The sequence below is a fragment of the Mus caroli genome, unplaced genomic scaffold (assembly GCF_978045245.1).
Source record: "Mus caroli unplaced genomic scaffold, Mus_caroli_1 scaffold_1, whole genome shotgun sequence".
NCBI classification, from domain to species: domain Eukaryota; kingdom Metazoa; phylum Chordata; class Mammalia; order Rodentia; family Muridae; genus Mus; species Mus caroli.
The window spans coordinates 169,479,184-169,493,518 of NW_028227256.1; the positions used below are offsets into that span (position 1 = coordinate 169,479,184).

The following is a 14,335-nucleotide window of genomic DNA, read 5'->3' on the forward strand; positions in this document are numbered from 1 at the left end:
CAGTTTATCTGTAAGTGTCATGCTGATAACACATTAAGCCTTTATCTAATAAGAAGTGGTACAACCTTAACTCAGGATAAGCAATAAATGCAGGACTCTGCTAACTACCTTGGCATTTTCCTGCTGTCCCACTGACAAAGTACAGTGTTATTACCCCCCAGGAAACTCTCTAGCTTGATATCACTCAGGATAAGACAAGAGAAACTGGGTCTCCAATCTCTCAAATTAGGACGACAATGTTCAGGGCATCACAATGGTCACTAAACAGATAGCTTTTACCTGTAAGGAAAGAAACTGCTATTTCCAATAGAAGGAGAAGATATAAATTCTCCCAGGCTAAGACAGACCAGTGCCCCACTGAGGAAAGGCCCAAGTCACTGGGCCAGAAAGCCATGTGACCTGGGTCTCATGTGAATCTGGTTGTGGGATCCCTGCTGTGGGCCAAAGTGCCCCCACTTACTCGAAGGGTCACTCTGACAGCCATGGGTGAAGTTCATGGTGTGGTTTGCCCAGCTGGCTCTGTTGCTAACGTTGCAGGTATATGTGTGCAGGCTGCTGGCATCAGTCTGGTTCTCCCAGTGGGTACTATTCCTTTGATTTGAGATCAGCGTGCTCCCTCTGTACAAAGCATAGCTCACATTGTCATCCTTGGGCACCAAGCAGGACAAAAACAGTTGACAAGTCCCATTACCCCAGGGCTTCCACTGTGCCTTAAGGTGAGGGGTCTCAACATGATCTGGAAGCAGAGGTCCTGGTCAGAGAGTTCTGGAAATACAAGTCCTACAGGAATCTGAGGGACAGAGTGGACGGTGCTAAAAACTCACCAAGTATAAGAAGCTGGAAGTGCTTAGTGCACACTCTTCCGCCTGTGTTGGTGATCTCCAGCCAGTAGTGACCACTGTCCTGCAGCTTAGCTGACTTGATACTAAGAGCAAAATCCCCATAATCAAAACCATAGATATCACTAGAAGCCTCAATTGAGCATCTGGGATCATTATTACACAAAATCAGGATCTCAGTTCTTGTGTTTGAGCCCGGTTCTGTCTTCTTTCATGCAATAGAAACATCTTTTGTCTGTATGTCGGAAGGCCTCAGCTGGACAGGTTTTCCTGAGACACTAACCACTTCTTCAGAAGAATATGAGCAGTCTAGAAAAAAAGAAAAGAAAACCTTGTCCGAAGGTAACTGAAAGAGTATGAGACCTGAGCAGTGTGGGCAGCTGCCTGTCCCTTCCTTAAGCTTCAGGACCTGGTGCAAGTGTGAGGAGGAGCCCAGAGACCCATCTGTTCCTCCTTGTCCCCAGGCTTCACCCTCCAGTTTGAAGGAACTCACAGACCAACAATGACAGCTAAAATTTCTTTTGAAGATTCATTTTTTAAAATATGTGTGTGTGTGTCTGTGTGTGTGTGTGTCTGTCTGTGTCTGTGTGTTTGTGTGTGTGTGTGTGTGTGTGTGTGTATGAATTGTACAGGTGAGGGCAGTGTCCGGTAGGCCAGCAAAGTGCACTGGATTCTTTAGAGTTAGTGTTTACAGTTGTGATCTGTCCTACATGAGTGCTAGGCACTGAACTCAGGTTGTCTAGAAGAGCAGTGTGCTCTCTGGAGGGCTACACCATCTCTCCATCCCCAAACTAGAATCCCCTGATTCTACATGACAGACAAGTTTCAAATGTGTTGCCTGTACTTAACTTCATAAGATCCCCGTGAGTGTCTTTTCCTCATTTTTATAAGTAAGGAATTGAGTTAGAAAATACTTAAGTAGTGGTTAAAGAGATGGCTCAGTGGTTAAGAGCACTGGCTGCTCTTCAAGAGAACCTGGGTTCAATTCCCAGCATCTACATGACAGCTCACACCTGTTTGTAACTCCAGTCCCAGGAGATCTGACACCCTCACACAGGCATATATCCAGGCGAAACACCAATGTATATAAAATAAAAATAGATTATATATGTTAAAAAAAAAACACTTACGTAACTAACCCCAGCCATGCAGCAAACTGATGAGCAACTGATCTGGCTTTAGAGAGAGATTTTGTTCAGGTTTTTTTCTAATGGAATTTACTGTGGAGTATAGGTACATGCGTATGTGCAGGTGCATGCACTTGTGCTGTGGAGAGCAGAGATGGATGTTAAGCGTCTTTATCTGTTCCACATTATGTGTGTGGGGGTGGGGGCACGCTCAGGCTGCAGCACACATATGGAAGCCAAAGGAGAACTTTCAGAAATTGATTCTCTCCTTCCACCTTTTTGGGCCAGGGTTTCTCTTGTCCTGTCTCCTACTCTATGTACTCCAGGCTAGCCTGTGAGCTTCTAGGTGATTCTCCTGTCTCTGCCTTCCATTTCCCCTCAGGAGTGCTGGTATTATGGATGCTAGCTACCACATTGGTTTTTGTGAATGTTCCAGGGATCAAACTCAGGTTGTTAGAATTGTGCAGCAAGTGTTTTGACCTACTGTGCCAGCTTGCTGGCCCTCTGCAGTCAGGATCTCTCACTGAACCTGAATCTCATTGGTTGATCTAGGCTGGCTTTTTAATTGGTTCTGGCACTTGAACTCAGGTCTTCTTGCTTTCAGATCAAGTGCTATTTCTATCCACTAAGCCATCTACCCAGATGCTTCATTTTGGATTTTGAGATGGGGTCTCACTAAGTAGCCCAGGCTGGCCATGAACTCACTATCCTACTGAGTATCTGGAATGACAGATGTGTTTCCCATGCTCAGTTCCTAGAGGATAATTTTATAACCACCAATGTTATAACCACCACGTTACTGGTGTGACTCACTCCATTGTAATTTGGCTGTCAAGCCCACACACCCTCCATGTTCATATTCTGTAGGATTGGTCCTCAGCTGATGACATCACTGAGAGGTGGTTAGCTCATGGACCTCATCAATCAACTACACAAAGATGGGGGTTGGTCAGTGGGTCACTATGGACACATCTCCCAAGGTGACGTCTTTCCCATTCCTGACTGTGTCTCTCGGCTGCCCAGCTGCTAGAAGGTGAGCACCTTTGTTTTGTTAGATCTTTCCACCATGACACCCCACAGTCTATAGCACAGGAGTAAGCCAACCATTGACTAAGACCTCTGAAATAAGGCTGGAGACATTACCTAGCATGCATGAGGCCCTAGATTCATCCTCAGCACTGCTTAATGCCAGGAATCAGTGGCATACAACAGTACTCTCAGAACTCAGGAGGGAGAGGCAGAAGAATCAGAAATTTAAGGCCATCCTCAGCTACATGGCAAATCAGAGACCAGCCTGGGCTACATGAGATCTCACCTCAAAAGAAATGGGCAAATAAAAACTCTTAAATATGCTGAATATAAATTTACCCCATTTAAAAATTGTTCCTCCAGGTATTTGTCATAGTGGCAAAAAAGTCCCAGGACACTGATGGAAGCATGCATGGCCAGAAATCCTGAACAGTCAGACCCAGTAAAAACAATGCTGAACTCATAGTCTGTCTTGGGCTCTAAACTAGAGCTGGACTCACAGACCTCTCAAAACACTTAGAGCATTGCACTGTTGGCAGTGCTCACTAAGGCTTAATGTTTACTGTTGTTTTAGGAACCAGAAGGTCTCTGCAAGACTACTCACTAAAATGTTAAAGCTGGGCCTTTCAGGTATGTCTGCACTTCCCTGCCTAGGGATCAAGATGTGAGTTAATTAACATGGTGGTGGTAGACTATAACATGGTGGTGGTAGACTATAACATGGTGGTGGTAGACTGTAACATAGTAGCATACTTTAGATAGCTATCTCAGGCAGCCCAGAGCAGTAATTGATGCCCTTAGGTAAGAAATCCATGTGGTGCCACCCAGAGGCTGTAGACAATAAGAAAGATAATCTTGCCTTAAAGAGACTGCAGTGTGGAGGAGCAGGGGGTCAGAGAGTGAGGTAAGAGAGAGAGAGAGATGGAACACACAGGGTTCTTAACAATGTAGCACAGTAAGAAGAAAGGCAGTGTGAGGAGACCGAGGTGGTGGCTAAGTAAGATCATCCAGGATCTTCTTCCCACACCTAATTACCTTGATAAAACTTAAGAAGATCTAGTGGGGACCACAGTGCTCAATCATAACAAAATACAAATATAGAAAGGAACAGTCCATGCCTCATGCACCCCAACTCCAACCAGTCCAGTGTAAGGCGTGATGTCACCACTTTGGGAGTGTGAATGAGTTAAATTCGAGCTTTAGGCTCGAAACCATGTACCAGGCCTGACGTGGTGAAACCCACATACAGCAGAGAGCCCTGCGACTCCTACCACCAACCCAATACCCACAGACTGACTTACCAGAAGACTGAGTGGTCCACCCCTCTCTTGTAACTTAGGGTAGCAGGGCAGGAACTAAAACTCCAATAACTGGAGGAGTTGGTAGGCTTGTCTTAGAGCTCAGTGACAGGCCTGTCATAGTAACTGCCAGACCCGAGGAGAAACTGCACCCTCAGGACAAAGCACACACACACACAGACTCTGCATCAGATGAATGGGCCAGATGTGTGTTTTAGCCCACATCACCCCCAGATGTTGCATGGTCCTCATACATCCCTGAAGCTGTGAAACTCAAGCATGACCCAGGTTAGCTCTCATATGACCCAGGTTAGCTCTCACAGACTTACACAAGGTTTCAAAGGCTTTGCCAGTTTCTCCTGGGTCTTACACATGGCCAACTCACATCAAGCAATAAACATTCACCCAGTAATTTGACTCAGTCGGGATTTAATTGGCTCCCTACTCCTCCCCGACACTACATAAAATGTGCATCCCAGTACTCTGGAGGTTGTTCCTGGAGGATCAGGAATTCAAAGTTACCCTTGGATACTTAACAAGTTTGAGGGCAGCCTAAGACACATGAGATCTTGTCTCAGAGAGAGAGAGAGAGAGGGAGAGAGAGAGAGAGAGAGAGAGAGAGAGAGAGAGAGAGAGACACAGAGACACAGAGACACAGAGAGAGAGAGAGACAGAGAGACAGAGAGACAGAGAGACAGAGAGACAGAGACACAGAGACACAGAGACAGAGAGACAGAGACACAGAGAGAGACAGAGAGAGACAGAGAAAGAGACAGAGAGAGGAAAAAGAAGAAAGAAAGGAAGGGAGGAAGGAAGGAAGAATATGAGGAAGAGACACAGAGAGAGGGACACGGGAAGAGGGAGAGAGAGAGAGAGAGAGAGAGAGAGAAAGGGGAAATAAAGGAAACACACCTTATCGCTAAGGATATGCATCACCTGGAAAATGAAAGATTAGAACAAAATTTTCCATGAAAATGGAATCAAGAAGAGAGTAGTCACCATTCTATCAAAAAACAAGCTTTTAAGTATTTACCAAAAAAAAAAAAAAAAAAATCTAGGTATAAAAAGATCTAAAGAAGTGAAAGACCTCCGTAAGGAAATTTACAAAATGTAATGGAAGACGTTGGAAAGAACAAAGGAATAGAAAGACATACCCCATGCTTGGATTTGAAGAACCATTAAAAGCCATATCAAAATATCAATGATATTCTCCACAGAAATAGAAAGAAAATTGTGGGAATGCATACATAATGTACATGCGGGTCTGGGCATATGAATGCAGTTATGCCAAGTAACCAGAAGGGGGCGGCAAATTCCATCTTTGTGCTGGGCGTTACTCTAGAGAAAGGTTTCCTAACTTCAGCCCTAAATATTAAGGGCCAAGAATACCTGGCTATTGGGAGGGAGTTTGTGCTATGCATCACTTAACTGCATCTCTGGCATCTGCTGACTAGATGCAAGTGGTACCCTAGCCTCTGTCATAACAAACAAAAATGGCTTCAGGCCTTGTCAAATGTCCCCTGAGGGAATACTGTCCTCATTGAGAAGCACAATTCTGGGAACTGAGGTGTACCATGAGGAAGAGCATCAAGACCCCTTCCCCCACCCCACCCCATTCCCGTAAAGCTCACATTCTGGTTGGAGTGCATGCTGTAAACAAGCAGAAAAATAAAATAAGACTTCTCAGAGAAGCCTGAGTGCCATGATTTTAAATTAAAAAAAAAAAAAAAGCATTTTAATTTGAAAGGTGACAGTAGAGCACCTGAGAATTTCTTTAGATTGAGAAAACCTCCATGCTAGCATGTGCCTGAGTGAGAAAGCTCTGTAGCCAAGGCAGAGGCTATCAGAAGAGCATTTCCAGGACATGAATCAACTAGTTCAAACCCTCTCCAGTAGAGAACCCAAGCAGAGGGCACGAAACTATTGCAGACTTTATTTTTCAATCTTGGGAATTAAACCCCAGGCCTCATGGCAGGGGGGAGGGGGGATAAGCTCTCCTCCCCTATGCAGAACATCAGAGATAAAACAGCCAGGACTAGGGAGAGACATCTGGTCGTGGGATTGGCAGCGTTGGTAAAGAAATAGACACGTGTCATAAAACTTCAACTCCTAGAAATGTGGCAATGCCATGTAAACTATGGAAGGAAGAGGGCAAGGAAACAGATAACACTGTAGAGACAATCTCAGTGAGTGGGTTGGAGGAGAGCTTTTGATTGGCTGATCCACAGGAAGTTAGATATGTTCCTCTCAGATAACAGGTGGTGAAGGGGAAGATCTGAGGCACCCAGGGCTGATAATCGATCAGCAATATCAGCTACACGAAGAGTCAAGAGTAAGGTCCAGTCAAATAGAAGCTGTGTCGATGACATGCAATTCATCAGCCTTGTGCTGAGCAGAAAGCTCTGGGGGCCAAACTCCATCCCACACAAGGCTGAGATGATAGATGGATCCTGGGTATTTCACAGGAAAAGATGGCACGAGCAGCCAGCAGTGACAAATCTAAAGACTCCAAGAAAAGAACTGGACAGCTTGTCACAGAATTAAACTCCACGGGGCAGGGCAGGATTTCAGATAAGGAAAGGAATTCTGATGAAGGAAAGGGGCGTGATTAACACAGAAGGATGCAAGAGGAGTGACTGAAAGGCAGAACCACCCAGCATCGTTGACTGGGGCACCGATACATCTTACTAGCTCAAAGGCAAGGATGGAAGTTCAGCCACTGTGCCATTCAATGAGGATTTCTGCGTTGCTCAGTGTTGGCTGGTATGATTGTCTCCCTATACTGTAGGTAGTGTTTTTATCATTTTTATTTTTAAGAATGGAGTCATCAGGAGCACTGGGTCATGGTTTCCTTAGGGTTACTATTGCTGTGACATAACACCATGCCCAAAAGCAGAGGGAAGGGTGTATTTCACTCCACAGTTCCTTAATAATAGTCCATTATCAAAAGCACTGAGAGCAGGAGCTCAAGCTGGGCTGGAACCTAAACACAGGAGCTGGTACACAGACCAAAAAGAGGTGCTGCTTACTGGCTTGCTCCACAGGGCCTGTCCAGCCTGATTTCTTATAGAACCAAGGACCACCAGCCCAGGGATGGCGCCAACTCACAATGAGCTGGAAACTCTGGGATCCATCACTAACTAAGACAGTGCCTCACAAGTTTGCCCACAACTGATCTCATGGAGGCATTTTCCCCATCAGGACTCCCTCCTCTCTCATGACTCTAACTTGTGTCAAGTTGACATAAAAGTAGCTATTACAACTGACCCCTTGTCAAGTTTACACATAAGCACATTACTTTTCAATCAGAGTCGTTCTCATTCATCCCCAGGATGGCATATTAATATTAGTATCACAATAATTAGTATTACATTATTAGTATCATAATAACAAATTCAAATATGTTAAAAGTTCACTCTCTTTAAAATATTCAATATCTCCAATAATCCAAAATCTCTTTTAAAGGTTTCATCTTTCAGCTGTGTGCTCCTAAAAAAAGTTAAAATTAAGTTAAATACTTTCTCCAGAGTGAATAATATGGGCACAGTCACGATCTGAATAAGCAAAGCCAAACTCCAACAGTGTAGATAACTAAACGTCCAGTTATCTTGACCCACTCACACTCATCTCGGTTCTTCCAAGGGACTTGGGTCACTTCTCCAGCTCTGCCCTCTGCAGCACACACAGCTTGACTTCTTGGCTCTGGGTGGCTCAGCTCCACTGCTACTGCTGTTCCTGGTGATCACCCCATGGCACTGCCATCTCCAAAAACTCCTGGCTTCTCTTGCTAAAAGTGAGCTGCACTTTCACCAATAGCCTCTAGGAGGCTCACCAATAGCCTCTAGGGGGCTCTCTTCAGTGACTCCAGCCCTGCCACACAGTGCTGAGCCTCCATAGCTCTGTCACAGCCCTTCATGCCTTCAAAAACCAGAACCACCTGGTGACTCCTAGGCTACAAAGCTGGTTACCAGAACAAAGTACAACCTCTGATGCTTCAGCTGGTACAGGTCAGGACATAAAGGTATAATGATGTTGGCGCACAAGAAGACTGTGCCTTCTTCTGCACCAGGGTATTAGATGAGGCTGCTCAGAGCAAGTGGTTATACGCTGCCATTAGAAGAAAATCTCAGAATCAGCCTAGTAGATGGAGAAATGAAGAGGGCGTTACAGGCAAAGCAACAGCATGGACCAGTTGCCAGCTCTGGTCTAGGAAGGATTTTAGCAAAGCTTTCTCCAACATGTTTAGAAAGTAGAGAGGTGTCTCAAAAAACTGTGAGAGGTAGCACAAATATCTAAGGATGGTAATCTAAAAATAACATACAGTACAATAAATAATAATAAGTAGAGCACTGTGTAACCAGCAGCAGATCAGCGACCTACAGAGAACACAGTTCTCTGCTATTACACAATTAAATATGGACGATACAGAACAAGCAGTATCCTTAACTATTGTTAGTTCTTCAAAGTCAAGAGTGGGGCCAGGTGGTGACAACTCACATCTTTTTAATCCCAGCAGTTGGGAGGAAGAAGCAGATGAATGTCTGAGTTCAAGGCCAGCCTGGTCTACACAGTGAGTTTTTAGGACTACCATGCCTACACAAAGAAACTGTCTCAAAAAAAACCATAGAAAATAGAATAAAATATTAATAAATAAACAAAGTTTGGGATCTGTAGCTCTCATTGATGCTACACTATACTGAGGGCACTTACTAATTATACCACTATAATTTATTTTCAGGTAAATAAACTGAATGGGTTCATATACCTAATCTGGCTTTGTCTATAAATAAAAGTAGGGCTATGGGGGCTAGCAAGATTACTCAGAAGTTAAAGGTGTATGCTGCCAAGGCTACAAACTGAGTTCAATCTCCTGGACCCAGGAAGGAAATAATCAACTCTCAAAGATTGACTTCTAACCTCTATTTGAGCATGATGGCTCAGGAACACACACACACACACACACACACACACACACACACACACACATGTACACACCAACACACACTAAAGTAATTAAAATATATATATTTAAAAAAGAGAGAGAAACTAGGCTGAGGATATACCTCAATTAGCAGAGTGTTTTGCTGGACTCTCAGCATCACATGATACAGGTATGGTGACTCACATTAATAATTCCAGTACTTAAGAGTTGAAGGTAAGAGGATCAGAAGTTCAAAGCCATCCTCAGACACATAGCAAGTCTGAGATCAGCCTGGGCTGATGAGACCCTGTCTAAAGGGTGGGAAGGTTAGGCAACCCCACAGATATCTTGACAGATGTTGGTTTGGCTTTTTCAGATGGGAGAAAACTAAGAGTGGGAAGCTAGTACTGGCCCAAACCGGAACAATGGGAGGTAGGAACCACATTCTCTCCACGTGACTGTGTGCAGGAGCAGACAAGGTGGGAGACACTGGGGAATTGTGGGTAGGATCGAAAAAAATCCCTAACCAGGCTTCCATTTTCTGAAAGGTTTTGAGCCATCAGCAGCTGAATAGCAACCTTGGAAAGATGATTACAGTTTAGTATCAACTATGGGATGATAAAGACACTACAGACCAGGAAAAGGAAGGCAGAGAGAGGGACTTGGGCCCACGTCCCACCAATATCTAAGAAGCTATTCACAATTGATAGCTACCAGGAAAGGGTATGTTAACCACATCCCAGAATAGGACCGTTTTCAAGAGTATCTGACCAACACTGTGTGTGTGTTTTGTTGTTGTTGTTGTTTTCTTGAGAAAGAGGGTGTGTTGGCAAATACAGGAGAATCTGGAAGGAGGTGAGAAAGAAGAAGGAACGTGATCAAAGTATAGTGTATGAAATTCTCAAAGAACAAATTAATAAATAAATAACTTCAAAGGGAGAAAGAAACTCGGCTGAGCTCAGAGGCTGTGAATCTTTCTGTGCCTGCTTTCTGCTGGGTTTTCTCCTCCAGGTCTCCACATTGAGTTTGTGCACACTTCCTGCAGGAGCCTAACAGGGGGATCTGAGCAGAAGACAGGAACTGCGAGAGACAGAAAACCATCCCATCTCAGGGAGGTAGACATTTTAAGGGAGAAAAAAAAAAGCCAATATGAAAAGATAATGAGAGAAAGGAAGAATAACTTCTCAAGTTCTTACATGCTCGGAGTGAGAAAGGGAGCAAGACGAAGAGTATACAGATGATGACAGTTCAGAAGGGAGTGGCCGCAGCCAGTTCCGGTGGTCAGGGACTCCACAGCCTTGGGGGCTCTTTTTCAGTGGTTTAGACAGGATGAGGTAAAATATTAAGTCTATAGAAGAAGAATGGGGGCAATTTGATGGACTCTACTGCAGCTTGGGAGGAGTGAGGACAGTTGATGAACTCCAGTACAGTTTGGCAGAGTGCAGGGTGTGCACCAAGGAGAAATATTGGTGTATGGGGCTGACGGTCTGACTGGTCAGGGGGTCACCTGTGCTCCTACACCACAGCCATCAGAGTCAGCCCAGCTTTTTCTAACCAAGACTTACTGGTCACCGGAAGCTGGGAGGCCTGAGTCCTTGAGGGGGTTGGGGGGCAGGGGAAAGTCTCTGATGGCTGAGGCTAGGGGTGGAAACAGGGGTGGAATGGGGGTGGGAACAGGGGAATAATCCCACCAGCCTGCAAAATGATGTTGAGGTCCCCCCCCCTGCCACCTCCCCCCCCGCAGGTGGGCTTGTGCAACGAGGTTTGGGGGCATGAGGGTGTAGGGAACAACAGATTAGGTCAACGCTGAGAAAAGAACAGAGCTGGGTGAGCTCTAGGCACCACCAGCAAAGGCAAACTCACAAAATAATGAGTATCCTGTAGAGGTCACAACCCATTTCTTCCTTAGCTCTGACCTGACTGGCAACCTCCTCTCCTGTCTGCAGGCAAGCTGATTGTCCCTGTCTGTCAAAACTGGCCTGGCTATGTTCCTTCCCATTCCCACTCCAATCAAGTATTTGCTTTCTCCAAGACAACTTCAGTACTATGCCTCTCACTCAAACTCCTGGTTTTCTTGCTCTTATTTAGGCTATTTCTGTGCCTGGGTTGTTTCACTTTCTTCATTTTTCTAAGCTCTAATGACACTAAGACAGTCCCCTTGTCTCCCCACCTAGAAGAATCCTCTCAGATTCCCTTTCAATGTACCCTGACTGACAGTGCCAGGGTCTCTTCTACCTTCCCTTGGAGTTGGTATTGTACACACCTATTTTCCTGACTGGAAGATTTTCATGGCTAAAATCTGGGGGTAGGATGTAGTTTAGTTAGTAGGGCCCTTGCCTCCCATGACCAAAGCTCTGTCTTATAGGACAGCCTAGAATATAAGAGATTCTATCTTTAAAAACAAAAAATTGACCACAGATCAACTGTTTCATTGCTAAATTTTCCCTAGTTCTCATAACATAGTAAGGTCATTGTGAATATGATAATTAATTCATGACTGGCTCTGCTATAGGGGTTGCATGCAAAATATCAACGAAGTTATCAAGCCAAGGGCCCCTTGGCTTTGGCCTTTTGCTTTGTGGGCTCTACATCATTGCAATTTCATTTCCTGTTTATAGGCACTCAGAACAAAATGCCAGTTGCCCTGTTGCAACTTGAAATCCCATGTACTAGATGGCTCAAGCATTCCTGAGAACAATTCAACAACACCCGGTAGAATATAGACACTTGGCCCCCAAGATTTGAACTTGAAGGTGTACTGCTGTGTGACAGAAAGGCTCAGGGCACTACTGTAAATCCATTTTAAAGATGCAGGTGCTCATCCACAACAGAGGGAGCAGAGGATGGTGTAAGCCTGCCATGGAGTTGTCTTATCTCACCCAGAAGCATGGTATGCAGGGACTGGAAACTTCCATCAAAGAGATAAGCTACATAGACAAACCTCATGGAAGTGTCAAGTAAAGGAAGTCAGGCGCCCATACCATGGGATGCCACGTACATCCAGGCAAAACTAATCTGTGAGATCTAAAGTGAGAATATTGCTTATGTTTATGGGAAAGACAGTAGACAATGAGTGGACATGAACACACGATTGTCCCAAAGTCACCTGAAGAGTGACTCACTGACACGTACACTGATGTACAGATATCACACTTTAGTAAGAGAGGTTTGTCAACTTCATTTGGCTGCCCCTGGGGTGACCTCTACTGAACTAGAGTCCCTTTTAGTCCTGAGCCAAAATCTCTTCCTCATGAAGAGATTCCTCCACTCATGCCTCCTTTGAGAGGAGGTGAGGTGAGCAGAAGCTGAATGCAAATGAGTCTGGCCTGCTAGAGGGATTCCCTGGGTCCCCTCCAGCATAGTGACAAGTGGAAACCAGTCCCTGAGAAATGCAAGGCTCAACCCAACCCACCCAAAGTGGAGCAGTCTCTGTGCTGACTCGTGAGACCCTGCCTGTCCTTCCTTCTTTCCTCTGCCTTACCTCACCCAGACCCAAAGCATCCAGGGACTCCTCACAACTCCCAGCCCACCCTTTTCTTTAGAATGGACATGAATTCTGTGGGGAAGGTGACAATGACAAGGCAGTGTTTGGGCAAAACTGGGATGGGATGAAGGAAAAAGCCCTAGCTGGTGATGAAGCCACTCCCAGAGCGAGAAAAGGGAAGGCTAATGCACACTTCGCTCCAGGGAAGCCTTGCACACACATCACTCCAGTTTTCCACAGTTTTCATACAGACTAAACTCCACCCACTTTAAAATGGCCAGAGGGTCCTGGACACCTTCTCTAACTTCTCCTCTGGTTTTCTGTGTTCCAGGATACTATGGAGAATGGCATAATCAGAGGCTACGAGTTCTGATCTCCCTCACACACTCAGGTACCCATGGGTCCAGGCCCCATCCCACACCAACACAAAAATCCTTACCTTGGCCCTGATGAGCCCTGAGGAGCAGAAAGGTTGTGAACAGGACAGCTTGCCCCAACATCCCCACAGAACAGAGCAGACTATAGGGGCCCTGTCTTCTCCAGGTGCTCAGATGTCAATAGGCTCTGCAGCTAACAGTCAGCAGGACACAGCAGAACTACCTCCCTGCCTGTCCAGCCACAGTTTCCTCAACTGAAGGCTGTTCACTTCTGCTGTGCACTGACAAGGCCACCGAGAAAGCCTCAGTCCCTCCACGTGGGTTCCCACAAGCTAAGCTGCCTCCAGTGGGTGGGTGCTCAGAGTGCACAGTGACTCACAAAAAAACAGTTGCAAAATCCCAGCCCTTGGTCCTCCTCAGCCTGGTGCTGAATTCTTAGTGGCTCCCACAGGGTGGGAAAAAAAACCCAACAGTCATTGTTCCAGGCTGCCCAAACCAACACACACCGTGGACGCAGAAGTCTGCAGGAACTGAGGGGTAGGGAGGCCTGAGAAGAAGAACCCTGAGTAAGTGGGTACTAACATGGAAGAGGAAGAGCATATGGGGTGATTGAGGAAGAGACATAACATTTAGACTTGCTGGAAAATATCTCATGAGCCCGGGAAGTCTGATCTCAAATGTTCAACATATGCAAACTGTGTTCCTCCTTTCACCCATCCCCAACCAAAGGATGTGAAACCCTTTGTGTGGTTCACCCCCTTCCATAGCTGGATTCATCCTGTAGAAGAGCAGGCAGCAAAGATCCCTTTGAACTCCAAGGAGGGGTGGAGTCAGTGGTACCCACCCCACCCCGAACCCCACTCCCTCAGAACACTTTACTTTAAGGCCATATTCGGAAGTCAGGCCTCTTGCTCTTTTTCTCTTCTTTTCCCCTTAGCAACAAACATGTGAGGTTCCCCCAAGCCCATCCTCTAATTCCATCCTTAGATCTGTTTCTAGCCTGAGCAAGAGCAGCCTTGATGGGACAGGTGGCTGCCAGTGGTGGCAAGCAACAGATGCTCTGGATCAGACAATCAATTTGGAGTCAAAGACCTGGACTTGAACTCCAGCTCATCAACATGCAACCTGTGTAGTGCTGACCAAATTGCTTTCTGAGTCCTCACAATCAACAGCAGTTGGGTAATCGAGATGGCTCAGTGGGTTAAGGTGCTCATCATCAGGCCTGCCAGCCGGAGCATGATCACCAGTATCCTCGTGATG

At 45.7% G+C, this 14,335-nt stretch overlaps 1 pseudogene; it reads right to left on the bottom strand.

The window, feature by feature from the left end:
• Window positions 1-374: 374 nt before the first annotated feature.
• LOC147006267 (natural killer cell receptor 2B4-like) lies at window positions 375-13,228 on the bottom strand (annotated as a pseudogene).
• Between the last annotated feature and the right edge of the window lie 1,107 nt (window positions 13,229-14,335).